Source organism: Corythoichthys intestinalis, chromosome 13 (genome assembly GCF_030265065.1).
Source record: "Corythoichthys intestinalis isolate RoL2023-P3 chromosome 13, ASM3026506v1, whole genome shotgun sequence".
Taxonomy (NCBI): Eukaryota; Metazoa; Chordata; class Actinopteri; order Syngnathiformes; family Syngnathidae; genus Corythoichthys; species Corythoichthys intestinalis.
The window spans coordinates 55,030,837-55,057,627 of record NC_080407.1 but is presented as its reverse complement, the minus strand read 5'-3'; the positions used below and the strand labels follow the sequence as shown (position 1 = coordinate 55,057,627).

Sequence of the window (26,791 nt, the reverse complement as noted above, 5' to 3'; positions counted from 1 at the left end):
AGGCAGTTTGAGACATGAACAAAGACATCGCCATTGGCAGACTGATATCGATCTGGAAAGCTGTTCCGTGTAACCCAACCGGCAGCGGAATCTTGTCCCGTTGCTTCCCCCCCCCCCCCAGTCGGAAGGTGCAGCCTCAGACTATTTGTCATGGGAGCCAAGCAAGTTTTTATTTTCTAATGTGGAGAGGGTGGCAGTTGCTTGCTCTCATTTGTTGTCGCGCTGCAGTGCAATTATTGTCGGCTCCTGCGAGTACAATTCCCGCCTATGACATAGCCAGAATGTCAAAGTGGTAATTGATGAAATAGTCACCCCCCCCCTCCCAAACCCCATATACTTCTTATTCCTCCATCTATATTGAGTGAGTGAGCGTCATGGCCTTTCAATTGATATCAGGGTGGCATTAACGCTAATGAGTGTATTCGTTTCAGAGCGTCACTGGGAATAAAGCAGTAACATTGATCGCTTGTCATAATGCTCCTAATAGATTTATCCCCCCCATCCCGCATATATTATGACACCTCTCCGCAACCTCGCATTGAGAGCTCCCGCGGGACTCCGTTTTACATTCTAATCTTACTGGAAGGCAGTTGCGCGCTAGCAGCTAATCAGGACGCTTGCCAATCGCCAGCAATTTATTCCGTCGGCCCTGCTTACAGTATATTTGCGCCACTCTTAAACTCTTCCTCCAAACAAACAGTCTTAAATCCCCAACAATGAGAAAAGTTTTCTGTCTCGGAAAGACCTTCCTCTCCCATGTGGCACATGGAGAGTTTCACATAATCGACTATGCTCAAATTGCATAGCCTTGACAATAACAAATGATGAAAATACCGGAAAACAAAGCTGAGGTTGCTATTTATTATAATCAAAAGTGTTCTGTTGATTCATTTAAGGGTTGCACATAAGGGGGATATGGAACAAGTCATTTCAGATGGAATGAACAACTTACAATGGAAACACTCCAGAAATATAGTGAGAATCTCAATTTTTAACAGGACGCTATGGAGAACTCATCCATTAGGTTTAAATGGCTGTTCAATTCTTGAGACTTTTACTGGGTAAATTGTATTGAATGCATCATTTGCGGTCTCAAAACTCAGATTAAAGCATAAAAAATGTTTGAATTGACCGCGTCGTTTTTGAGTTACTGCCATAGTAACTGCTTTTGCCCCCCTCTTTAAAATAGAATGCTGTATTTTAAGCCAAAAAGAACTGTTGTATTTGATGGAACAATATGTCTACAGTATATGCTGCCATAGCATATTCCTGGCGCATTAAGCCCCCGAATTATTTTTAATTTGTCCGTTTTACCCTGGAGACCCCCGTTTACAGACAACGCGCAACCGCTTTTGTTTCAACCTAGCCATAAGAATTATATTATTCGAAATGTCTCTCATTTTTAGCTTGGAATCATTAATTGAGGTCAACAATTTAGTTTTTTTTTTTTTTTTTTGGATGATTATTATTATTATGACTGATGATCATAGAATGACTGGGGAAAGGAGAGAGCGAGAACCAAAAGTGGTATTTGCCATGTGGAAAAAATGGATTTTGCCATGTGGCATTTTTTGCCATGTGGTTTTTTTTTTTTGTTTGTTTGTTTTTTTTTTTTTTTTTTTGCCATGTGGCACAAAATGGATTTTGCCATGTGGCATTTTTTTTGCCATGTGGCATTTTTTTGCTACGTGGAAAAATGGTTTTTCCCATGTGGCATTTTTTTTGCCACGTGGCAAAATGGATTTTGCCATGTGGCATTTTTTTCCCCATTTGGCAAAATGGATTTTGTCATGTGGCATTGTTTTTGCCATGTGGCATATTTTTGCCATGTGGCATTTTTTTGCCATGTGGCAAAATGGATTTTGTCATGTGGATTTTTTTTTTTGCCATGTGGCAAAATGGATTTTGCCATGTGGAATTTTTTTTTTGCCATGTGGCATTTTTTTCCCATGTGGCAAAATGGATTTTGTCATGTGGCATTGTTTTTGCCATGTGGCGCAAAATGGATTTTGCCATGTGGCGAAATTGATTTTGCCATGAGGCATTTTTTTTCCATGTGGCAGAATAGATTTCGCCATGTGGCATTTATTTCCCGTGTGGCAAAATGGATTTTGCCATGTGGCATTTGTTTTTGTCATGTGGCTTTATTTTGCCATTTGGCCTTTTTTGGGGTATTTGGCAAAATGGATTTTGGAATGTGGCTTTATTTTATTAATTTTCTTTTTTGTATGTCTTTTTTGGGGGTATATGGCATTTTAGCAGGCCATGCACGTCCAAATTTTCTATACATTTTAAATGGCAGAAAAACATGGGTAGCTGTGTTTTTTACGATACACTTACCATTACAGTCATTCCTATATGGCAAAAAAATGCCACATGGCAAAATCCATTTTGCCACGTGCCAAGAAAAATACCACATGGCAAAATCCATTTTGCCACATATCAAATACCAATTTTCGTTCTCAGCACTGCTGGGAAAGAAAGGTTTAGAGAAAAATCCCGAATGCTAGACATAGGCTTAACACTCTTCCTTTCGTGAAGTGTCGCGCTGCCAATCGGCGTCATTGCCACCATCTGCTGTGCTGAGTAAATAGTCGTCATCTGACGCTTCAGGTGCAAACACGTAAGGAATAATTGTCAATAATCTTTCCTGGGAGACCTCGTCATCTTTAACATCACGAAAAAGCGATCCTGAACGGCTACTTTATCACTATCGCAGGTGCAGCTATGGATAAAGTCCTGTCCTAAAGTTCTGTTGCCTTCTGTGAATGACGTCACACTTCCAGGTTTGGGAAGGCAGTATTGACAGAGTACTAAAAAACGTATAAAACGCTAATTCTTCTTGCATTTATGCACTAGAAATGACATCGCTGTTTTGACGAACCAAAGTTCAAATTCGTCCGAAAAACTCTTCATCTGCCCTTTAACACGAACTACCGTTTTTTTTTGGGGGGGGGGGGGGGGGGGCAATAAAGAAATACCAGAAAGGCGTCAAAAGACCCCGATACCAAACTGACTACTTGGTTGTGTCAAACAATCGAACACTCAAACAAGCAGTCAAGCAGCCTAGGTGTGAATGGGGGGTTTCACTCTGGATAGCTGCAATTAGCATCTTGAATATTTGCAAATCCAGACTTGTTAACTCATGGGTTAGTGTAAAAATGATGAGAGGGCCATGTGACATGAAACTACGACTAGCATCCAGCACTGTAGCTAAACCAGACTGTCTTCATTTTAGAAAATCAAGTGTTAGAACATCTCGGACAAATCCTTATCAAACACCTTTACTTTGTCTTGACAAGACCAACATTCAGTTGTCGAGGTTCACAGTTTATTATGTTGCAGCACACAACGACCAAAGAACTTTCCACAGCAGCTCAAACAGCTGATTTGTCACAGCTAGGGCTGCAGCTATTGCTTATTTTAGTCGTCGATTAATCGATTAAATAGTTAGCTCGAATAATTCAGTAATCGGATAAGGAACGTGAAAAATTAAAATACCTGAGCTGAGCCTCAAACGGTATCAAAATAAATAAATGAGCTACAGTATGTACAACAAAACAATTAGCTAACTTAAATAGCAAAAGTCCGCTAGCTTAACACAATAGATTGGTTTATTTACATTTCAAAAACCAGAAGCCATTCATTTACGAATGTTTAGTTTACATATTTCAATGTTCAGATATTAAGATTTGAATGGGTCAAAATAACATGCTTTTTCTCTCAAATATATTGTTATAATCATTTGTTTTGGATGTACTGTAATTATTTTCTGTATAAAAATTTAGTGTTCAAAAAGTCTTTTTTTCAAACTTGAGTCTTGAAAAAGAGGGGGTCGTCTTATAATCATGGCTGTTTCATATTCGTGCCGATACGGTATATAAACCTATAAACCAAACTACAAATAAATTTTAAAAAAACAAACAAAAACTTACTTTGGTCTTAACAGGGAGCAAGTGGATTCAGCCATGTGAAATGAGGCAGACCAAAGGGCAGTGTATCCACCCTAATCAATAAAACTAAATGTAAACACTTTCAAAATAAACCATTACATGAATTTAACGAATATTCGAAGCAACAAAACTTAATTCTAATATTTTTTTTTTCTCACCGAATACTCGAGTTAATCGATTCATCGTTGCAGCACTAGTCCTAGCAAACACAAGCTTCAGTATACAGTACATACTAGGCAAACTGCAGTTTTGGAATATGTAAAAAGGTTGTCCGCCCGATTGCCTGCCTGAGCGGTCCACTGTCCAACAAAGCCAAGGCAGCCCTGCCCTGCATACACCCAAGACGTTAAGTGGAGCAATCCAACCCTGTGGTTTTGCGAGTGTGAATGGGAATGACTAATGAGGACCATAGTGCTCACAAAAGATATGCTGATTAGGGTCAAATGATCCTTCTCTGGTTACGAAAGTGATTTATATCAACTGATTAATCCTTGGTAGTTCTAGGGTTAAAGATTGACTGACTTCTTTGGTTGACAAAGCACGCTCTCGTCTCCCAAGGATGCCCTCTGTGTGAGGAAACAACTTAGATCATCTCTCCAGTGCTGCCATGAATACCCATTCCGACAACAATTTAGCACAGATTGCAGAAGTACTGGGTATGACGTGGAAAGCATTTGGGCTCGACCCAGGGGATCCGCTTGGCCCCTTCCAGTAAAAACAGGCCACTAATGGAAGTGGAAACCTTGCATAGTGCCATTTTTTTTTTTTTTAAAGACTAGCCAGGTTTTATGGTAATCATAAAATAAGGCTAAATGGAAGGCGAGGTCAGCCGCGAACGAGCCGCTCGCCAGGTGCGTCGGCATCCTCGGAAACGGCCGCTCTCTCGTCCCGTCGTTCTCGCTCGACGTTTATGAAGCTCTCGGGGCCGGTTGATGAAAAATTCATTTGCCCGGTGGGATAAACAGCAAGCTCCTCCACACTCAAACGCCGGATGTTACTTTCCACCCCTTACGACACGACGCCCGCCGTATTTCGCGCGCCGGAGCTAAATGAGCCGTTTCGGAGGGACGGGTGCAGAAACGGCGCGGCGTGATTATGCGGCGAAAGATTCACACGTTTCTCCGACGCGTTGGGAAGCGCAGATTGCGGAACCTTACGTATTTTCGGCTTTGAAGTTGTCAAAGTTGTACTAATAAGGAGAAGAAGAATCAATACTTTAGAAGTTTTAGCCCAGTAAAAACAATAATACAGGAAATTGTCATATTTATATTGTAGAGGCGATTGCTCTAAGACTGCAAGGGAAGCTCAGCTTCCCCTAAAATTAAGTGATGGAATATATACTGTTGTGTGTACATGTCATTGACTAAATATGCGCTACAATGCGCTCAACTTTTGTTCAGAATTAGCTTCTTATCTTGCTTTTCATTCTTTCGCGCAGGTTCACAGTCCTTTAAACTGTGTGGACGTTGTGCATCTGAGTTTACAGTACATTGTTCCACTACAGCAAAACGAGACGAGTAACTGGCCAAAAGCTGGGTTTATCATGCCCACTGGATGCCATGCGTTTCTGGGGGTCTATGGGCTGTGGGCGGGGCTCGGTTGGCCGGGACACTCTGCTTCTAAAACTACTAGCGAAAAATTGAGCTTCTATTTCTGGTGTATATCTTTTAATGTAGCTGTTTGTATTTAGAGACTTGACTTCTAGCACTCTAGTTTCTTTCCCTAATGAGCAGCCGCTCCACCGTCACAAAGCACTCACAGGCGGCAACACTTTGAGCTTCCCCTCATTGAAAGAACTGCTTCACCACTGTTATGAGTCGCCAACTATTTTGACTTTCGCCGTCCGGATCTGGCCCCCAGACCACGATGCTGACACCTATGCTCCAATCAGATTAAAATCCACGTGAGGCATTTTTCAATTATCATTCGCGTTCTGAGTTGACTTTCATAATCATCCTGGCGACACTTGCTGTGTTAAAAACAAATAGCAAAAAAAAAAAAAATCAAGCTTGTTTCTAGTGTTTTGTTTTTTTTTTGTAACTGCTTGTATTTGGAAACTTGACTTTGGCACTCTAGTTCCTTTCCGTACTGAGCAGCCCCCACAAAGCACTCTAAGCTGCATGCATGCGCAATAGTGCACTGCTCGCACATACTCGGCTGCGCACAAAAAAAAAAAATTCAACACAAACGTTGTGTAGCATCACTAGGACAACTGTTGGCGCCGGAGTGATGCGTCAGCACGACACTCCTATTGGTGCGTTCGATACGGCAACACAGGGCCGGCCCAGGCCATTTGGGGGACCAAAGCAAAATAATGCAAAGGGGCCCATATTTTTGGCCCACCATTTCTTCACAGTGTACTGTGAAACCCATACATGCAATCCGAGCCATACGTCCATATTTTGTATATTAATCAGATTTTGTTGCACTGCATACTTCAAACTTGTCACCCCAAATGATTGTCAGTACTTACAGTAGATAGCGCCAAACCTTGTTCCAAAATAGGAAAGAAAGAAGGAAGAACTTTTATTTTTTTAAGCTTGTAATCAAGTATCAAAACTCACAAAAATCAAATAAAGCAAACTGTAGTAAACAAAACAGAATATATATTAAACAATTGCCAAATTGGGGGCCCCCTCGTGGTCAGGGGCCCTAAGCAGCTGCATAGTCTGTGTATAGGCTGGGCCGGCCCTGTGGCAACACGATGCTGTTTTTGGTGTGTTTGATAGGGCGACGCTGCCATTGGCGGATTATTACACCATGATTGTATATACAGTAGTGTAGTATGTGTACAATATATAAAGGTGAAATACCTGGGTGGGCATAGTACACGAGCAATGAGATCGTTTTCTTTCATTTTAAGTGTGCAAAATCCATTATACTAAAACTGATGAAAATTGCTGCGATAATTTTATTCTTTTAATTAGCAGTGTAACTCGCTATGATGCAAGGTTTTGAACAGGCGTCATACTGGGGTGTTGCCACAGCGTACACATCTGATGTTGCTCACAGTTGTCCACAGCTTGTGTGTCTGCTCAGACACATGGGAACATTGCTCACACGCAGACACAATGAGTTTCCCCACATTGAAATACCAGCATCCTCCACGGGTTCTTTGTGTAGCTGCAGTCACATCTTTGCCGTCAACGGTAAGAAATGAGTTAACATTGCAGCAAATATCCTCATAGGAAAATGTGAAAAGAATTTCCCCACATAGAGTGAGCAAAAACATTGCACTTAAGAGTACATAATGACCGAAAGGCACGACGATCCACTTTTTCATCTGATTTTGAACCAAATTCCTTTGGGTGGTTGTGACATGAGCAATGGGGATATTGTCATCAGATGAATTTAATCTCACTCTACCGGAATTACATTCAGAGTCCAATTCAAACGTTAGACAATGTAATCCATATCTGCGGCTCTACCAATCCCTCTGTGCATGAATTCATTTCTTTCGGTCTGGAAGATTAATAGCGGCCCGAGGCGGGAGGGGAGCGCAAATACATTGTCCCCTCGCCGCCCGCCGGCTAAGGCTAATTTGCGGCGCGCTCACAATGCCCATTGTGTTAAGATCATATTCTCATTGGCGCAAGTGCTGCGATTAGCGCGGCGTTGGCAGATACCCCGACTCGGAAAGCCGTTAAGACCCAGCTGGCTCTCCGGGAGACGCTCGGGGCATATTTGTACGATCCTCCCGTTCATGCGGAAATAGTTTTTTAACGCACCTGGGCTCGCTAGCTTTTTATCAACACGTATTCTACTCATCAGACGTTAGCTGAGAAAGAATAGGGTGATTCGCTGTCAAATGATGCTCGGGAATGTCAGTCAATACGGTGAAAAAGATAACTTTCCAGGTGTCTATTCTTCGACAACCTCAATGTTTGAAAAATGTATTATCTTAACTCATGAACCGAAGTTGCTCTAAAAATGAGCTTCTCATTTAAAATTGATTGGACAACTCACATCAAGTGTTTTACGCAGCGTTGTTATTGTCAACGATGACGATAATGAAAATATTTAGTCCTAGAACAATTTTTTCGTGACGATGACGAGCAAAAAAAGTAGCGAGAACCAAAAGTGGTATTTGCCCTGTGGCATTTTTTTTGCCATGTAGCAAAATGGATTTTGCCATGTGGAATTTATTTGCCATGTGGCAAATTGGATTTTGCCATGTTGCAAAATGGATTTTGCCATGTGATATTTTTTTCCATGGGGCATTTTTTTTTTGCCATGTGACATTTTTTTTTTTGCCATGTGCCAAAATGGATTTTGCCATGTGGTATTTTTTTTTTCCCATGCGGTAAAATGGAATTTGCCATGTGGCATTTTTTTGCCATGGGACATTTTTTTTACATGTGGCATTTTTTTGCCATGGGACTTTTTTTTACATGTGGCATTTTTTTGCCATGGGGCATTTTTTTTGACATGTGCTATTTTTTTTTGCAATGTTGCAAAATGGATTTTGCCATGTGGCATTTATTTGCCATGTGGCAAAATGGATTTTGCCATGTGGCATTTTTTTGCCATGTTGTAAAATAGATTTTGCCATGTGATATTTTTTCCCATGGGGCATTTTTTTTCCATGTGGCATTTTTTTGCCATGTGCCAAATGGAATTTGCCATGTGGCATTTTTTTGCCTGTGGCAAAATGGATTTTGCCATGTGGCATTTTTTTGCCATGGAACCTTTTTTGACATGTGGCATTTTTTTTGCCATGTTGCAAAATAGATTTTGCCATGTGATATTTTTTCCCATGGGGCATTTTTTTTCCATGTGGCATTTTTTTGCCATGTGCCAAATGGATTTTGCCATGTGGCATTTTTTTTTGCCATGTGGTATTTTTCTGCCATGTGGCAAAATGTGGGCCTGCATAGCCTTCAATGGCATGAAAGTGCATGGCCTGCAAAAATGCCATATACCCAAAAAACTGCCACATGCAAAAAAAAAAAATGCCACAAAACAAAATCCATTTTGCCACATACCGAAAAATGCCACGTCAAAATACATTTTGACACAAGGCAAAAAAAAAAAAAAAAATGCCATATGGCAAAAAAAATGCCACATGGCAAACGCAAAATAAAAACGCCACATTTTGCCACATACCATATACCACTTTTCGTTTTCGGCCCTGCTGAAAAAACTCGTATCGGGACACTAAAACATAACGAGACGAATGCCAGTTTTTGTCAAGATGAAAATGTACCATCATTTCTGTCATAAATTCACAATCTGTGACATTTTCTAATCGTATGTGTAGTTAGCCTGCATTGTAGCAGTGTTTGGTCGTGCCGGTCATGTGAGGTGCTGCCCACACACATCACTGAGGCTCCAGACTAGCTTGTTTTAGAAACACAGGGTAAGTTTTGTTTTATCTTGGCTCTATGTTCCTTCATCCTTTAAAGGTCTGTGCTGAGTGATCAACAAACACTAAATGTAACTTGTAGCGTTAGCATTAGCATTTAACGTGGTTAGTGTAACTTAAAGTTTTATATACAATTTGTGGCATCCAGGTGAGTTTAATTGGAAACAACACTCTGTCACGCTCTGTTTTCCTGCTAAGTGTGTATTCATGAAGATGGTGATGTCCTTGTGCTCTATAATCATGTGTTTGTTTGTCGATGCTCAAGTTTACAGATGAAACATTTTCAGTAATTGTCAACTAAAATGAAGACAAACGCATTTTGAAATGACTAAACTATGACTAAGACCAACAAAGACGAAAAAACAACACTACCCCCACGAATCGACGTCTATCAGGTGAATTTAATTCAATGAACTACCGTTTTTACAGGATAGATTAAATCCTGTTTTCTTTTATTTATTGAAGATTAGCGCGTTTGATGGCGGGAGAAAAACGAAGACAAAAAAATGCACCGTAACGCTATAAACTTCAATTCATGTCTTGGTGGTCCCTACGAGCAGTGTGTAATCGCAATGACACACTGGTGTAATCCATTTAAAACACTTTGGCTCAGGCCTAAGGCGGCTTTGACTCCCACTGCAGGCTTTTCTCCGTCTCCCCCCTCACTTCTCGTTCTCGCCACGCCAGATATGTTTCACTGACTGTCTGCAATTAGCGCGGCCGCCTAGAGCGGGCGAACGGATGTTCAAGTCGAAAAACCTTTTGATCATCTTCGACTCGAGTGTGAGCTCATCGTCCGCGAGAGGAGACGCTCTCCCGCTCGCTGGCGCTTTTTGCCACCGGATCTCATCGCCTGAGCAAACATTAGCTCACGCTAAACCTTTGCAACTGCAGGGGAGGCCACCGGTGAGTTGTTAAAACAGTGACTTATCATCTTAATGGAATAAATATGCCGGTAGCTTTTATTCAAACGCCGGTTGACCTGAGGGGTCGACGCTAATTGAACTAATTGCGCGCTCAGAGGGACCGTATTTAACGACTGTGCGCTTGATTTAGTCACCGGTAAATATTGGTCGTCCGGTACTGGCCCTTAATGACGCCTTTGCCAAGTTTTATAGAATTTCGTGATTCTTCCGCGAGGCAAATTCGGTCCCCATGCGGCAGTGTTGCTTTTCGCAGCCCTTTTAATTAATTATTAATTGCGACGCTGTCGTATTTCGAACATGTCGTCATATGTCGAGACAAATGACGTGTTAAATTTTAAGTCGGATTTCAAAAGGATCGTATGTCGAGGTACCTCTAATGACTTTAAAGGATTAATACAGTGTATCACAAAAGTGAGTACACCCCTCGCATTTCTGCAGATATTCAAGTATATCTTTATTTCTTTAACAGTGACAAAATGACACTTTGGTACAATGAAAAGTAGTCTGTGTGCAGCTTATATAATAGAGTTCATTTATTTTGCCCTCAAAATATAGCCATTAATCTCTAAACCCCTGGCAACAAAAGTGAGTTCAACCCTTAGAAACTACATCCCTCAATGTCCAAATTGAGTACTGCTTGTCATTTTTTCCTCCAAAATGTCACGTGACTCATTACAGGAGTGCTGTCAGCATTGCTGCAGAAATTGAAGAGGTGGGGGGTCAGCCTGTTAGTGCTCAGACCATACGCCGCACTCGACATCAAATTGGTGTGCACGGCTGTCACCCCAGGAGGAAGCCTCTTCTGAAGACGGTACACAAGAAGGCCCGAAAACAGTTTGCTGAAGACATGTCAACAAAGCACATGGATTACTGGAACCATGTCCTATGGTCTGATGAGACGGGCGGGCTTTCATTTTGGGTGTAAAGCTGACCACTATAAAACACACACCTGGTAAGAAATGTCTTGATGAGAAGCATTGTCTGATGTGCATCACGGCTCGGTCAAACGAGCTGTCTGAGGACCTGCGCTCAAGGATTGTTGATTTGTATAAAGCTGGGAAAGGATACAACACCATCTCTAAAAGTCTGGATGCTCTTCAATCGACAGTCGGAGAAGTTGTTTACAAATGGAGAGAGTTTGGCACTGTTGCTTCTCTCCCAAGTACAGGCCGTCCACAAAAGACGACAGCAAGAGTTCAGCGCAAAATACTCAGAGGTAAAAAAAAAATTTTTTTTAAAGAACTAGAGATGTCCCGATCGATCGTCCGATCATGTCATTTTCAAAGTATCGGAATCTATTAAAAAAATATCTGACATGCCTTTTTTTAATATATATATATATATATATATTTTTTTAAATTAAATCCATTTCTAATTGTATTTAACGTTACAGATATAATATGTTACACTCATCCAGAGTCTTTAGTTTAGGCTTATGGTAGGGTTATCAAATTTATCCCGTCAATTTTTTTTTTTTTTAATTAATCACGTTAAAATATTTAACGCAATTAACGCATGCGCTGCACGACCCACTCACGCATTGTCGCGTTCAATCTGTAATGGCGCTGTTTTACCTATATATAGAGCTAACAGGAAGCAGAAAATGAGTAAAGTGAATTTTGGCAGCCTTTGGAGCCTTTTTTTAATTGGCTAAAACCTTACAATCCCTCTCCCTACGATTAGAAATATCGTGGGAAGCAATGTGGGGAAGAACGGTAGTAATTGATCTTTTTTCTTAACACCCTATGTTATTTCCCAAAGCAGAGAAGATATATCAATTGGTACCACTTTGCACAGTCAGGGTTGCACTTCCCATCATGCATTCGGGCAGAAGTTAAATGGCTACAGTATCATTTACTGAAAGCTCAATAAATACACTAGATGGCAATATTTAGTCATAATATACAAAGTCACATTTATCCTTTAAGAATTACAAGTCTTTCTATCCGTGGATCCCTCTCACAGAAAGAATGTTAATAATGTAAATATCATCTTGAGGATTTATTGTCATAATAAACAAATACAGTACTTATGTACTGTATGTTGAATGTATATATTCGTCTGAGTTTTATTCATTTTTTTCTTAATGCATTGCCAAAATGGATATGATCGGGGAAAATTATCGGGAGTGATTGGAATTGAATCGGGAGCAAAAAAAGAAGCAATCGGATCGGGAAATATCGGGATCGGCAGATACTCAAACTAAAACGATCGGGAGCAAAAAAACATGATCGGAACAACCCTAAAAAGAACCCTAGCGTGTCTGCTAAAGACTTACAGAAATCACAGTTTTCTTTTCATCTGTGTGATTTTGACAAAATGCAGAAATGTGAGAAATTCCAAAAGTTTCGGATACTTTTTCATACCACTGTATTGTAGAACCGTACAATATTGGAGAGAAACACAGCATACCTCAGACAACCTTTAGAACCAATTAAGCTCTATGCGTTGAGTTGGAAACATAGCAAATACTTTGTCCAACTTTTGCCCTTAAAAGTTTGATGGGGTTTTGGGCTCCAATTCAGGGAGAATTAACAGATAATGTCCGCCTGGTGCCACCTTAATAAGCTGGATCTTGCCCAGACTTGCAAGAAATAACAGCAAGACTCCAAGGATATCACATCCCCCAAGTCAACAGCTCAATCTCACCTTCCTCGCCCACTGTCGCCCCCCTCGCCCACTTTCATTCCGACGAGATGGATGCTTCGGCGCTCTATTCCGCGCTTCCTCAGACGGCGAGATTGATTCGTCTGCGGGACTCCTCTGACCTTTGATATGATCCAATAAGGGACGCGCGCCACTAACCGTATTAGCCAATCAAAGAGGGGAGCCACATTAGGAGAGAAAGGAAGGTGTTCCCCTTCCCCGGAGATGTTCCCAGCGCTAGCTTTTTTGGTCGTCTGTCCGTCTCCCGCAGAGCCAAATGGAAACTAAAAGACGTGAATTGCACTTTGACTAAAGGCTCTTTGCGTCAAATTTAATTTGAGCATCGATCCGGGTTATTTCTACAGGAACGCAGCCGCCCATTTGTCTTCTTTCCATCTCTTGTCAGTTTATTTGGGTATTTTGTCAACATTATCTTGGGGAGTCCTCTTTTAACAGCATTACTTGGGGGAGATTGGATTTTTGGGGGTACCATTGACAATGTTAGACGTCTAATCTTTTACAGACTAAATTAAACTCTAAAGGAGTTCATAACTAGTCAGATGTGTATTGCCGTCATTGACAGCCAATAAGTTAAAACAGATTTAACCCATCAAACATCTTTTTTTTCTTAAACTTTGACCACTTGGGCACATTTAAGGACATTGTCAGCACCCTCTTGTGGCGTCTACACTACTTTACGACCAGTGTTCTAGTGAACGATGGCTTTAACGAAAATATTTCATCAAGGAACAATTTGTTTATGATGACGATGAGATGATAACGAGCTAAAAATGTGTTTTGGGAGACTAAAACATAGGATTCATCCCAGTTTTCATCTGACGAGACGAGAACGAGACAAAAATGCGCAATAGTTTCCATCACATGTTCACTATGTGTGACATTGTATGTGTAGTTAGCTTGCATCGTAGTAGTGTCTGGTTGAAATCTCATGTGATGTGTTGTGTACTCTACAGTCTCCAGGCTTGCACAGACACACACACGGTAAGATTTGTTCTCTTATCTTGGCCAAAGAGGATATGCAATGTTGCTTTAGCCTTCAAAGGTCTGTGCTGAGTTATTACTCCACACTAAATGTAACTCATAGCGTTAGCATAGAATTCACTTTCGTGATAGCATAGACTCGCTGACTTATTCCTGGAGTTTTTTTTTTTTTTTTATTATTTTACAGACAAAAACTTAGAAAACGTCGACTAAAACAAGACGAAATCAGTCTTGACTTTTCATTGGAAAAAAAAAAAACTAGATAAGGACAGAACATTTTGAGATGACTAAAATATGACAATACAAAAGACTAAGACGAAATGTAAAAGGCTGCCAAAAACACTGTTTAGAACTATTTATATAAATGAAGAAATTGCGTCAAAATTTGCTCAAGGTCAGTCCTTAATTTGTAAATCATAAGGTGCCGGAACGCAAAGTACATATGACAGCGCAGGGATGACGAGACGGGCACAGGTCCTGCAACATACGCAGAAAATGGTACTGAAAACAACACGCAAATGCCCACTTGCCATGCAGTGGGACTTACAAGCCTCAATTTCAGATAATGGTATAAATGTTATGACAACAATGTATAATTATTTAGGCTATACTCTGCATAGCACGGGCAATTGCCCACATAACCACAGGTGGGACTTACAGTAACGTACAGTCTAACAAAATCAGAGATTACAATAAATAACACAAACCCATTCTTTTGTGAGTTTCATCCTCCCAGTCTTCTCTGGCCCCAAATTTCCCATCGCCTTACAAATTGTGCAGCCCAAACCCGAATTTCCCATAAGAGTACTGGCCTGTTGCTCCAGCTGTTGGTGGTCCACCTGGCTGACTGCTGGCACTGTAACCTGCCCCCCTCCAGGTGGCGCCGAACCTGACCAGTTGCTGCCACGGTAGCAGCCTCCTGCCCCGACTTGGCTGGCTGTCCGTGAACCTGACTAGCCTCCTGCTGCACCCAGTCCTGCCCGTTAGCATGATCGTTGCAGCTGCCCTCATCGCCGGTTGTTGCTTTTCTGACTCGTTTTGAACTATCTTCCTTCATTTTGAAAAAAGTCAGTAAAAACAACTGTCTATTTGGCATATTGAAATACCATTTTTTGAAATACCTTACTCCCCAGATGCTGCAAATTTCCGTGTTTTTTTTTTTTCCCAAGGGGCGTGATTTGTTGGTCCAGCTTTTCAGTGCATCAACAAATCTCCGACTCTTTCAAATGACGTTAAATTTCTATAAACAACATGCAATTCTTATGATTTGTTCTGTAAATGAATTTATGTATTTTATGATTTTATACTGTAATGTCCGTAACTATGCACGGTCCCTGTGAGGTAAGTAGGAAGCGCGGGGGAGACTGGCGAAAAGCAAAAGTTAGCGGCCAAATTTGGCAGCAGTCCGCTGTTATTTTATTGTTTTCTTATTGTTGCCAAATAAAGTGGAGAAAGCCATCAACTACTTCTCTCATTCTTTCCCCCATCCGGGGCTATTACAATTCTTTTTTTTTTTAAATGGTTTTATATTATTATTAGGGCTGTCAAAATTATCACGTTAACCAGCGGTAATTAATTTTTTAAATTAATCCCGTTAAAATATTTGACGCAATTAACGCACAAATGCCCCGCTCAAACAGATTAAAATGACAGCACAGTGAAAGGTGTACTTGTTTTTCGGAGTTTTGCCGCCCTCTGCTGGCACTTGGGTGCGACTGATTTTATAGGCTTCAGCACCCATGAGCATTGTGTAAGTAATTATTGACAACAATGGCGGGCTACTAGTTTATTTTTTGATTGAAAATTTGACAAATTTTATTAAAACGAAAACATGAAGAGGGGTTTTAATATTAAATTTCTATAACTTGTACTAACATTTATCTTTTAAGAACTACAAGACTTTCTATCCATGGATCGCTTTAACAGAATGTTAATAATGGTAATGCCATCTTGTTGATTTATTGTTATAATAGAGAAATACAGTACTTATGTACCGTATGTTGAATGTATATATCCATCTTGTGTCTTATCTTTCCATTCCAACAATAATTTACAGAAAAATATGGCATATTTTATAGATGGTTTGAATTGCGATTAATTAGTTTTCAAGCTGTAATTAACTCGATTAAAAATTTTAATCGTTTGACACCCCTAATTATTATTATTATTTCCTATGCACGAGAGGTGCCGGATCTGCCCAAATAAGTCCCGGAACACAGGGAGGCCAAAATCAAGAGGTGCCGGCTCTTGTTCTGGCAGGATCTGGCACAAATTAACCACTGCTCAATTCTTCTCCAGGAGCTAAGCGAAGAAAACTCGAAAACCTTTGCATCCAAGTTTTCCGAACAAAGTATATTTATGTTAAATATCTCTAGCTTGATGTGGCATGACAAATTGACACTATTTAGTAAAACGTGTATACTGAAATTTTTTATCGTAAGTTTCGTAACGTAATTTTTTCCCGTTGAGGCATATCGTAACCTTAAAAAATTACTTTTGTTGAGCCGTTCATAAGTCGAGGTACGACCGTACTACGTGGCCTGTGACAAAAATGTTTGACATTCCCGCTTTAGGGTATATTTTAACAGTATTTTTTTTTTTTTTTTACATATTCACTTTGCGCCATGTTATAGAAAAACTGGATTATTAGCGTTTTTCTTGACAATTTAGCATTCTCCATCCGTGATATTGACATATGGGAAGAAATGGGAGCAATACTCGGGGATAAAAGCTTGAGCAACGCCTGTAGAATTTGGTGAGGAGCACTTTCACTCGGTAGCGTAACGGGAAGACGACAAAACGAAGCCATTTCAAGGGAGCCCTTGCGTGGCGTGCTCAAAGGACCTGACAGATCTCAGCCTGCCCCTTGTTGGAACATGAAGAGGGCCAAGTGCTGCGAAAATGTACACGTGAGATCACAAGGCCTGCTGTGTAAGAAGAACAGAAGGGAGGGAGGCTGTTTGGAGAAGTAAAGTAGCTCCTCCTCACTGCTGTTGGCTTGTCATCTCCAAACTAGCAGAAGTGATCTCCGGAAGCCAGGGTCTTAGATAAAGACCGGCCCGGTGCGTCCCGAGCGTCGCGAAGGAGACTGATCCCCCGTTATCCGCAATCCCTCATTGTTATTCTCCCATGATGCCGAGCGTTGAAACTCCGGAGATGGCGGGGTGTTTACATGTGTGCTCCATTTCAGATCACTGTACACACAGGATTAAGAAGAGATCGCAATGTTCTAAGTCTTAAAAAAACAGATATTCCATTTTTCTCTACTGTCCCTCCACAATCGGTCTTTACATTTTCTGTCAGTCCGTGTCGGGGAAAAAGTTCGGCGTCATTAACTCATTTGCTCCCAAAACCTATAAATACGTTCTATAATTTAATTGTTTCAATGTCCCAAAAATGCATTTTTACGCCTTTTACGTTTTTTTTTCACAAGAGACATCTCTAGGTTCTGATGCAACTTTGCGCCAAAGCACAATGGTCAAAATGCATTTTAAAGCAATAAAACTGGCCACTGGAGGGCAGTAACGCATTTGGTAAGAAGTCATATGTCAGGAAACGGAAGTCGGAAGAAGCTAGAAGCGTGAGAAAAATGTTGAGAACAACCCAGCCGGAAACGCGCACAGCCAAACAAGTCCCCCCCCCCAGGAACACAACATGCCCCACACAAGCTCCCCAAGTGCCGCACGGCTGGGGCGCCGGTGGAAGACGACCGAACGGACGTCCAGGAGGACGCCCAGGACGCCAGGCGGCGGATGACCGAGCAGAACAATCGGGAGGACGTCCGGGATGCCACACGTTGGACAACAGAGCAGAACAATCAGGATCACCAGTGTAGCGGATGATGTTGTTGAGTCTGTGTTGCTCGGTGAGTAGCGTTCGCTTTGCCGTGTTCAATAGGACGTGCCCCCCAAACGTCCCACATTCCATTGACGCTTATGGAGGGTGCAGCTATTGACCCTCCAAATTTCCCATTCATTTCCAAAGGCATTTACTTTATTTAATGCAATTGACTGGCGTTTTTCCATCCTATTGATGCCAATGTACTTGGATGCCATTGAAGGCTAAGAATGTCCAAATTTTTTCCCATTCATTTTCAATGGCAAAAAAAAAAAAAAAAAAAAAAGTCAAATCAACAGGAAATAACCAGCTATCAATAGGACACGCCCCCAAATGACCTGATATGATCAGGCCACGCCCCCTAAATGTTCCCAAATGACTTGATATGATCAGGCCACGCCCCCTAAATGTTCCCAAATGACTTGAAATGACTAGGCCATGCCCTCTAAATGTTCCCAAATGACTAGGCCACGCCCCCAAATGTTCCCAAATGACTACAAATGACTAGGCCACGCCCCCCAAATGTTCCCAAATGACCTGGTATGATCAGGCCACGCCCCCTAAATGTTCCCAAATGACCTGATATGATCAGGCCACGCCCCCTAAATGTTCCCAAATGACTTGATATGATCAGCCCACGCACCCTAAATGTTCCCAAATGACTTGAAATGACTAGGCCACGCCCCCAAATGTTCCTAAATGACTTGAAATGACTAGGCCACGCCCCCCAAATGTCCCCAAATGACCTGATATTACTAGGCCACGATCCCCAAATGACCAGGACGTGTCCTCTAAATGTCCCCAAATCAACAGGAAGTGATCTGAAATTGTCCTCAACTGTCCCCAAACCAACCTGGGCGGGGCTATGATCTGTATCTCCACATGGCAAAGACCAGAAGTAATTTCTCCAGAAATTGCAGTTTCTAGTTGTTAATGTTATTTTGTAGAAGGAAAACATTCAGATGTTTGGGATAGCAAAAAATAGCTGTGTTAAAGTCAAAGTTATGTTTGAAATGTATGCTTTTACAAAAAGCTCAATTTCTCTTTTTTTCATCAGAAATTGCTCAAACTAAGCTATTTTCTAATGCTGATTTCTAAAGAATGGAAAAAGATGAACTAACTTTTTGTTCCTACTGAAAGAAGAGTAATCTGTCTTTTGGTGGGTTCCATGTTTAGATAGCCTTAGAACAGAATTTTCTGTGGGCCTAGCAAAATCAGTCAAAATCCAGTAAAACGGCCGGGAGCGAAGGGCCTTGCAAATGGCTGGGAGTGAATGAGTAAAGAAGCCCTCCATTTTTTGTCTCTGGATGCTAGCATTGATGTTGACGTACTGTAAAATGACTGTTCTAGATGCAGATGCTGGCGCACACACTTGACTTTCATCTCTTATTCCCCCAGAACGCTCTGATTCACTGCTAGCTTTTTCCACACTGGAATTCCCTGGGATGCCAACAGAGTAAGGTCTAATTGATTTCTCTTGTTCGGTTCCAGGCACCGAGCCGCTCGCAGACAGGCCTTACTCCTCGCCGCCTTCATACCAGTCACGGAATTGATACGGCGGCGTATGCGGCGCACTGGCCGGAATGCGAGAAAGGATGTTTTAATTGGGGAGCGGTCGGCATAGATCAAGCTTAATAGCGTTCACGTCTCCCGCGGAAGGCAAACATTGTCGTAGCAGAGCTTAACAAGCGTCTGATTTACGAGGGTTCCCGCACAACTAAACGTCTCAGGTGCAGCGTTTTCGGCATCCAAATCCTCTTTCGCTGCCGCCTTTCTACTTCACGTGGACTGGACGTCGACTAAAATTCACACCAGAAGGACGAAAAGAGCCACGTCTTTCTCGTGACAAGGCCGGTTTTGCTCCTTCAACTCGGCAGAGATTGACAACCAAGGGTAATAAAGCCGTTATAGAGACAAGGTGGGGTTTTATGACCTACTAAAGTACCTGTATTGGCACGTTCTTCAGATCAATAACACCTGACCTGTCCGACCAAAGACCTGTCCTTCATGCCCGTCCATTCTTTAGTCCTGTGACTCTCCAGAGTGTTACTTAGATCTTGTCCGTCTTTCTCAAAGCAAATTCGGCACATTGGCGAAACGTTTTCCATACTAGCTTGTTGCTAGGCAGACTCAGGGGTGCGTAGTAATTCAATTTTCAGTCATAGAAACGATATTTTGAAGTAATCATCTCATTGGAAACTGCTCCAGGTTTGCAGACAACTAAAATCGGTTATGTTCCAGGTATGTTCAACTGTGGGCGTGTTCGCTTCTTACGACCCACTCAACTGTCAATCGACTAACTTTATAATGACTTGGAAAAACGGATGCTACGCCGTTTAGCATCTTATACCATTACACAAGTTTAAAACTGCCCGGTCATCAAAAGTTTTTCCATCCTACAGCAACAAGGCACTCTAAAGTGGAGAGACAGCAAGAACCAAAAGTGGTATTTGCCATGTGGTAAAATGGATCGTGTCATGTGACATTTTTTTTGCCACGAGGCAAAATGGATTTTTCCATGTGGCATTTTTTTGCCATGTAACTAAATGGATTTTGCCATGTGGCATTTTTTCTTTGCCATGTGGCATTTTTTTGCCATGTATGGCAATTTTTTTTTTTTTTTTGCCGTTTGGCAAATTTTTTTGGTATGTGGCAAAGTTAAGTAGGAGTATACAGCCGTCAATGGCATAGTCTTACTTGGGTCTCCGTTGAATGTCAATGCTCTGTAATGGTAAGTGGATGGCCAGATATCACTGCCAATTTAAAGGAATGGAAAATTTGGACGTGCATAGCTGTCAATTGCATGGAAGTGCATGGCCTGCAAAAGTGCCATATACCCCAAGGAGTGCCATATACCTCCCCAAAAAATGCCACAAACCACAATGTATTTTGCCACATACCAAAAAAATGTCACATGGCAAAAAAAAAACACATGGCAAAAAAAAAAAAATACACATGGAAAAATATTTTGGCACATGCCAAAAAAAAATGACATGGCAAAATCCATGTGGCCACATGGCAAAATCCATGTGGCCACATGGCAAAAAAAAAATGCCACATGGCAAAATCCATTTTGCCACGTGGCCAAAAAAAAAAATGCCACTTGGCAAAATCCATGTTGCCACATGGCAAAAAAAAATGCCACATGGCAAAATCCATGTTGCCACATGGCAAAAAAAAATGCCACATGGCAAAATCCATTTTGCCACATGGCAAAAAAAAATGCCACTTGGCAAAATCCATTTTGCCACATGGCAAAAAAAATGCCACTTGGCAAAATCCATTTTGCCACATGGCAAAAAAAATGCCACTTGGCAAAATCAATTTTGCTACATGGCCAAAAAAAAAAAATGCCACTTGGCAAAATCCATTTTGCCACATGGCAAAAAAATAAAGGCAGAATCTATGTTGCCACATGGCAAAAACAATTTTTCGACATGGCAAAAAAATGCCACATGGCAAAATCCATTTTGCCAGATGGCAAAAAAATGCCAAATGGCAAAATCCATTTTGCCACATGGCAAATACCACTTTTGGTTCTCGGCTCTGCTGCTAAAGTGGTTGCACCAGTTCAAAGACTCTGTTATATAGACTCACTGTGACGCGCGTACGCAAAGGTGGTGAGATGCTTTAGTTGAAGTCTTTTGGATGAAAATGCTTCGCCATATTTTAGCAATGATTGAAGGTGTTAGTCATGATTTTGTATTACTATCATATACGGCATGGTCTCATTCCATAAAAATCCAATATCTATCAGACACACGTTAAATCCACCCACATCATCAACATGTAAAATACTGTGTCACCAGTGCTCGACAATTAAACAAAAATAAAATTAAATGGCAAATCTGTAAACTGTATGGCAGCCAAACCCGTAGACTAAGCCTAGGTTCCTACCACAGGTCTTAAATCCGATTTAGTTTTTCCGACTCGAGTGAGGCATTAACTTAACAGTCTGAACGTGAAAAGTCGCATAAAAGTGGACCCTTTCAAATCCGATCCAGGTCACTTTCGTATGTGGTTAAAATCCGATCGATGCCACATTTTTCCAGAATGTGGCTGCGGTCTGAACTGTCAAGTCCCCCAAATTGGAATTAATGCAGCAATCACGTCAGCAAAGAGCGAGAGAGACAGGGCGCTACGGTAGCAAAGTAGCTGTGTATTAGCGTTAGCGTCTAGCTTGAACGCGGTTTTTAGGGAAGAGGCGGGCTTGACAACGGTCATTAAAAAAATTAATAAACTGAGGGCGGGAAGGGAAGGATAAGCCTGAGAACTCTCGGTTTTCTTTCTATGGTCCGAATTAGCAATATTTTTCGATTGCTTACACAGCCAAAAGTTAGGAAAAACTGTCCATATGTATGAAGCATGTACGCAAAGTGCATGCATGCTATCAAACAATGCTCCCTCTAAGCTGCGCGTGCTAACCCGTGTTGCAACAGGTGTCCAGCCAATAATGTGACACACTTACGCTATGCAGCGCATACGTGCCTTGCAAGTTAGCTAGTCAAAAACCGTGCAGCGGAATTGAAATGCAAATGCTAACCCTTTATCGTGACGAAAGGAACGGGCAACGATACTACACTCATCAAGCCAAAGTAAAGAAGAAATGCGGTTTTGTCTTTTTCTTTTTAATAGGGCCAAATCAATCATATTAAACGTAAACTAATGCAAATTGCTGCTGTATTTTGATTCTTTTAAAAAGCCCTGAACTTGCTATGATCCAAGGTTTTGAACAGGCAACGTACACATCTGATGTTGCTCACAGTGGTCCTCAGTTTGCTCAGGGAGCTTGTGTGTCTGCTCAGACACATGAAAAATTAGAGAGACCATTGCAACCGATCCATAAGAAGTTTGAATATAAGACTAAACGGTGATTATTTATGTGTTATTTGTGTGCTCTTTTTGGAAATCAGAATATGATCACCCTGGAATGATGTTGAGTCAGATTTGTTTTGATGCTTCTGTGCATGCGGGGGGGTCAGTTTCGGATCTCGGACTGCGAATTAGTGCGCATGCGTGATACTTGAACGGGCTGAAGGGGAAAAGATATCGTCATCGCACACACCATATAATTGTTTGCATTAGTCTAACACATACATATGGTACAGGTTCTCGTAGGCACCGTCTGTTTGCATTACTCTAACACACGTAATATCAGGAAATAGTATCATTTTCATATTTACGGTAGGACTACACTACTAATATACAATAAATAGCACACCATAGTTTAATGAGAAGAAATAGAAGAGATACACAATGCTGTCTTTCAACAGGGCTCAATGGACAAAGGCAGTCCGAACGGGCACGCCAAAAAACATGACCAAAAATCTAAATTGTGCATTAAGACCAGCGGTATGAACCTAGCGTAAGTAGCGGGGGAGGAGCCTCTCATATCAAGATGGATCCTGATTTAGCCACACCCAAAAACAGAAAACAAACATCAGATATAGAGATGGAACAACCACATCAATTTTTCTGAATAATTTCGATGAGTTTCAGAACTAATTAGATTCTGTTTCTTGAAATAGAATTCCGTCCGATTTCGAGATTGTGCCTTTTGTTTTTTTCTCTGATGTCACAGTTATATAACAGTATGGATCACAAAAAATGTTTGCCTGCAAATTTCACATGTTGAGTTCAGCTCGTGCCGCTTTAACCGACCCCCCTTGTCACAACATCTACCGTCCACGGCAACTTTTCCGTTCCGATTTCTGCTTCTAACGCCCTTCTGAAGGTTCAAACAACAACCCTCTGGCTTTGTAAGTGCCTGAAAACTTCTCAGCATGCCCCATTAAAACAATGCAGTCGCTGCATCCTTCTTTAATCATAGCTCGACGGCGCGCGGCGTAAACCGTTCATCAACGAGGAGGCAACATCGCGCATCCCAACTTGTCTTATGAGAAGATGCAGAGAAAAGTGTTGACTTACTATACACGCTGGAGGGCTTGAACGGTAAAGCACCCGGTAACTGTGTTGAAAAGAGGCACAATCAAGGTTTGAAATCTCTGAAAATAAAGACAATCCAAAGTGCTTACTTACCAGGGCTTGAGGGTTTCATTCCTGAGGAAATTCCAGAGGAGTCTCTTTCATCCAAGTCAGAAAACAGCAATGCGTTTCTTATTCCAAAAAAATGTGTTGGGTTTTTTTTTCCAACTGTAAGAGAAGAATTCCATTAGCCATCATCAAAAGTCCAACATCTGGGACGAGCAGGGGAAGGAAGTATCAATATACGGAAGATACGGGTACCTGCTCTCTATCGCACCGGTCTGGATGAGAGCATCAAGATGGGCAGAGAGCAAAAGACGCTTTTTCCAGAGGAAACGCAGCCGCCGGATTTACGCCGGGGCGCGCGCAGTTTCGCACAGCTTCTGAGCTGGGAGGGAGAGAGAGAAAGACAAATGTGTGTGTACGCCAAGAGAGAAAGCAAGAGTGAGGGAGCGCAGGTTGCTCTTTCCCACGCCGGCCGCACGAGGGCAAGCCAGAGCGACACGGTTAACTCATTGGTGGCCATTGACGGTGCTTGACGTCCAATCCGTTTGACGTGAGGGGGGGCTGGCAGCGGACGAACAAATATCCCAACGGATTGGACGATTAAAATGAATAACCATTTCCCAGCCCTAATAGTCTTCCTTTTAGAAATTAAATACTGGTAGTCCCTGGGCAGGGCCGGCCCAGCCTATACGCAGACTATGCAGCTGCTTAGGGCCCCTGACCACTAGAGGGCCTCCAATCTGGCAATTGTTGAATTTATATTCAATTTTGTTTACTACAGTTTTTCTTTCCTCTTTTAGAAAAAGGTTTGGCGCTATCTACTGTAAGTACTGACAATCATTTGGGGTGAGAAGTTTGAAGTATGCAGTGTGTCAAGTTCAAAAATAGATCCTTAGGTAGACATTCGTAAAATTACCCAAAAATAAGGAGAGAAGACACTCAGTTTTCTTGGCCGAAGAGAGCAAAGGAGGGACTAGACAGAGGAATGCTAGATTACGCTGTATAGTCACCAAAATTGATCTAAGGAAAAACCCTCCTTTGCTCTTTTGATTAGGGGTTTGTCCTAACACAGAAAGGGTGCCGCCCTGAAGGGAGGGGGGAGCAAGCTGGAGACACCCATGTGATTTTGGTTGGCTATGTGTGAGCATGTAGGTGGAACTAACTAAGTAAACGTGTGTAAGCAAAGGCACATGTAAAAAACGGTCAAAATGACCAGACACTTCAGTTATGCGACGCTGCGGCCATGGAAGATGTCCTTGGATGGAAAATTGTCCTCGAAGGTCCAGACGAAAGTCTAGGTGTAAGACGCTGAAGATGTCCTCGAAGGTCTAGTTACGCAATGTTGCGGCCATGAAGCAAGGCAATTGTCATCCCGACCCTCTTTACTCTTTGTAACACTTAAACGTTATACTACACCCTAGTATAGCAAGCAATAATCATTTACTGGTTATATTAATCATTTACTGGTTATATCAATAAGAAAAATATGTATTAGGTATGCATGAGCACAAGCAAATATTCAATCGATCAAGCAAATATTCAATCAACCCTCGATAATTAACTCAACACAGTGCAACAAAATCTGATTAATATACAAAATATGGACGTATGGGTTGGATTGCATGTATGGGTTTCACAGTACACTGTGACGAAATGGTGGGCCAAAAATATGGGCCCCTTGGCATTATTTTGCTTAGGGTCCCCAAATGGCCTGGGCCGGCCCTGTCCCCGGGTTACGAATGAGTTCCGTTCCTACGCTGGTCAATCAAATTTCAGCATAAATGGGAATTGAATTGAATTAACTTGAGTATTCGATTACAAAAAAATATTCGAATTTTGTTGCTTTGAGTATTCGTTTAATTAAAGTGGCATTGTAATGGTTTATTTTGAAAGTGTTTGCATTTTGTTTTATTGATTAGGGTGGATACACTGCCCTCTGGTCTGCCTCATTTCACATGGCTGAATCCAGCTGCTCCCTGTTAAGACCAACGTAAGCTAAGTTTTTGTTTGTTTGCAATTTAGTTTATAGGTACTAGTATATTGCCTGAACCATTAAGAGCATTGTAAAAAAAAAAAAAAAAACATTAGCATTTTATAGTATTTAAGCCAGGGGTCCCCCTCTGCCGGGCCGCGGACCGGTACCGGTCCGTGGCGCATTTGCTACTGGGCCGCACAGAAATAATTTAATAACGACCGCATTCTAGCCGAATTAACCCTGTGCCCCTGCTTAACACACCAATATCTCTGTCTACTCTAGATATAATACTACGGGATAGATTACAATGTTGTCACAGAAGTCCATTGATTGGACTGCTAGCAGTACATCTTGTTTGTGTATATAATATATCTATTTGCGCTTGTCCTTGATAATAACGTATTACTAGGCCGCGGAAGCAGCACATTTGTTCCCGGAAATAATTAGCCCCCACACGAGCGAAGATAACTGGAAAACAGACATCTTTGGAGATATTTTTACGGCGAAAAGGGCACCTGACGAGCCTACAACCTCGAAGACCCACGAACTGCGAAGGAGTGGATTCGTGACCAGTTTGTGAATAAACAGAGATCGCAAATGACGGCGACCTTATTAAACGTACATTTGAGACAACTCTACCGAGGTTCTGGATTAAAGTCAATTGTAGGACTAGATACATTTTGGAAATGTGTTTTTTTTTCCCAAAAATTGGCGTTTACGGCCAAATGGAAAATTTTTCGGGGTTGTTCGAAAAATTCCCTGCGCCGCGTGAAAATTCTGGTCGTTTCGATATTCAAACAGTGCCGATTGGTCAAACGGTTCAGGCTGGGCAGCGCAAGGAAGAAATCCCATTCAAAAAAAAAAAAAAAACACTGGGTTCCCCCCCCCCAAAGTCTCAGATAGAGATTTAACTTCTGGCACTCTAGTTTCTTTCCCTACCGGACAGCCCCTCCACAGTCACAAACCACTCACACTCTGAGCTTCCCCCTCATTGAAAGACCAGCATCCGTCACTGGTTTGAGGCAACAATTATCGATTACATTTTAAAGAATACTCAAATCACACCTTTGACATGTAATATTTTCATTTTAAAAAT

At 41.6% G+C, this 26,791-nt stretch overlaps 1 protein-coding gene across 35 annotated transcripts in view; it reads right to left on the bottom strand.

Moving 5' to 3' along the window:
• The window catches only part of LOC130928466 (receptor-type tyrosine-protein phosphatase delta), a 424,924-nt gene extending 400,822 nt beyond the window's left edge, over window positions 1-24,102 (bottom strand). For all 35 annotated transcript variants that reach the window (XM_057855080.1, XM_057855082.1, XM_057855084.1 and 32 more), the window contains exons 1-3: window positions 23,976-24,102; window positions 23,769-23,882; window positions 23,658-23,697 (exon numbers count right to left, since the gene is read on the bottom strand). The gene's annotated coding sequence lies outside the window, so the exon portion shown is untranslated. The remainder of the gene's footprint in view (window positions 1-23,657; window positions 23,698-23,768; window positions 23,883-23,975) is intronic.
• Window positions 24,103-26,791: the final 2,689 nt, after the last annotated feature.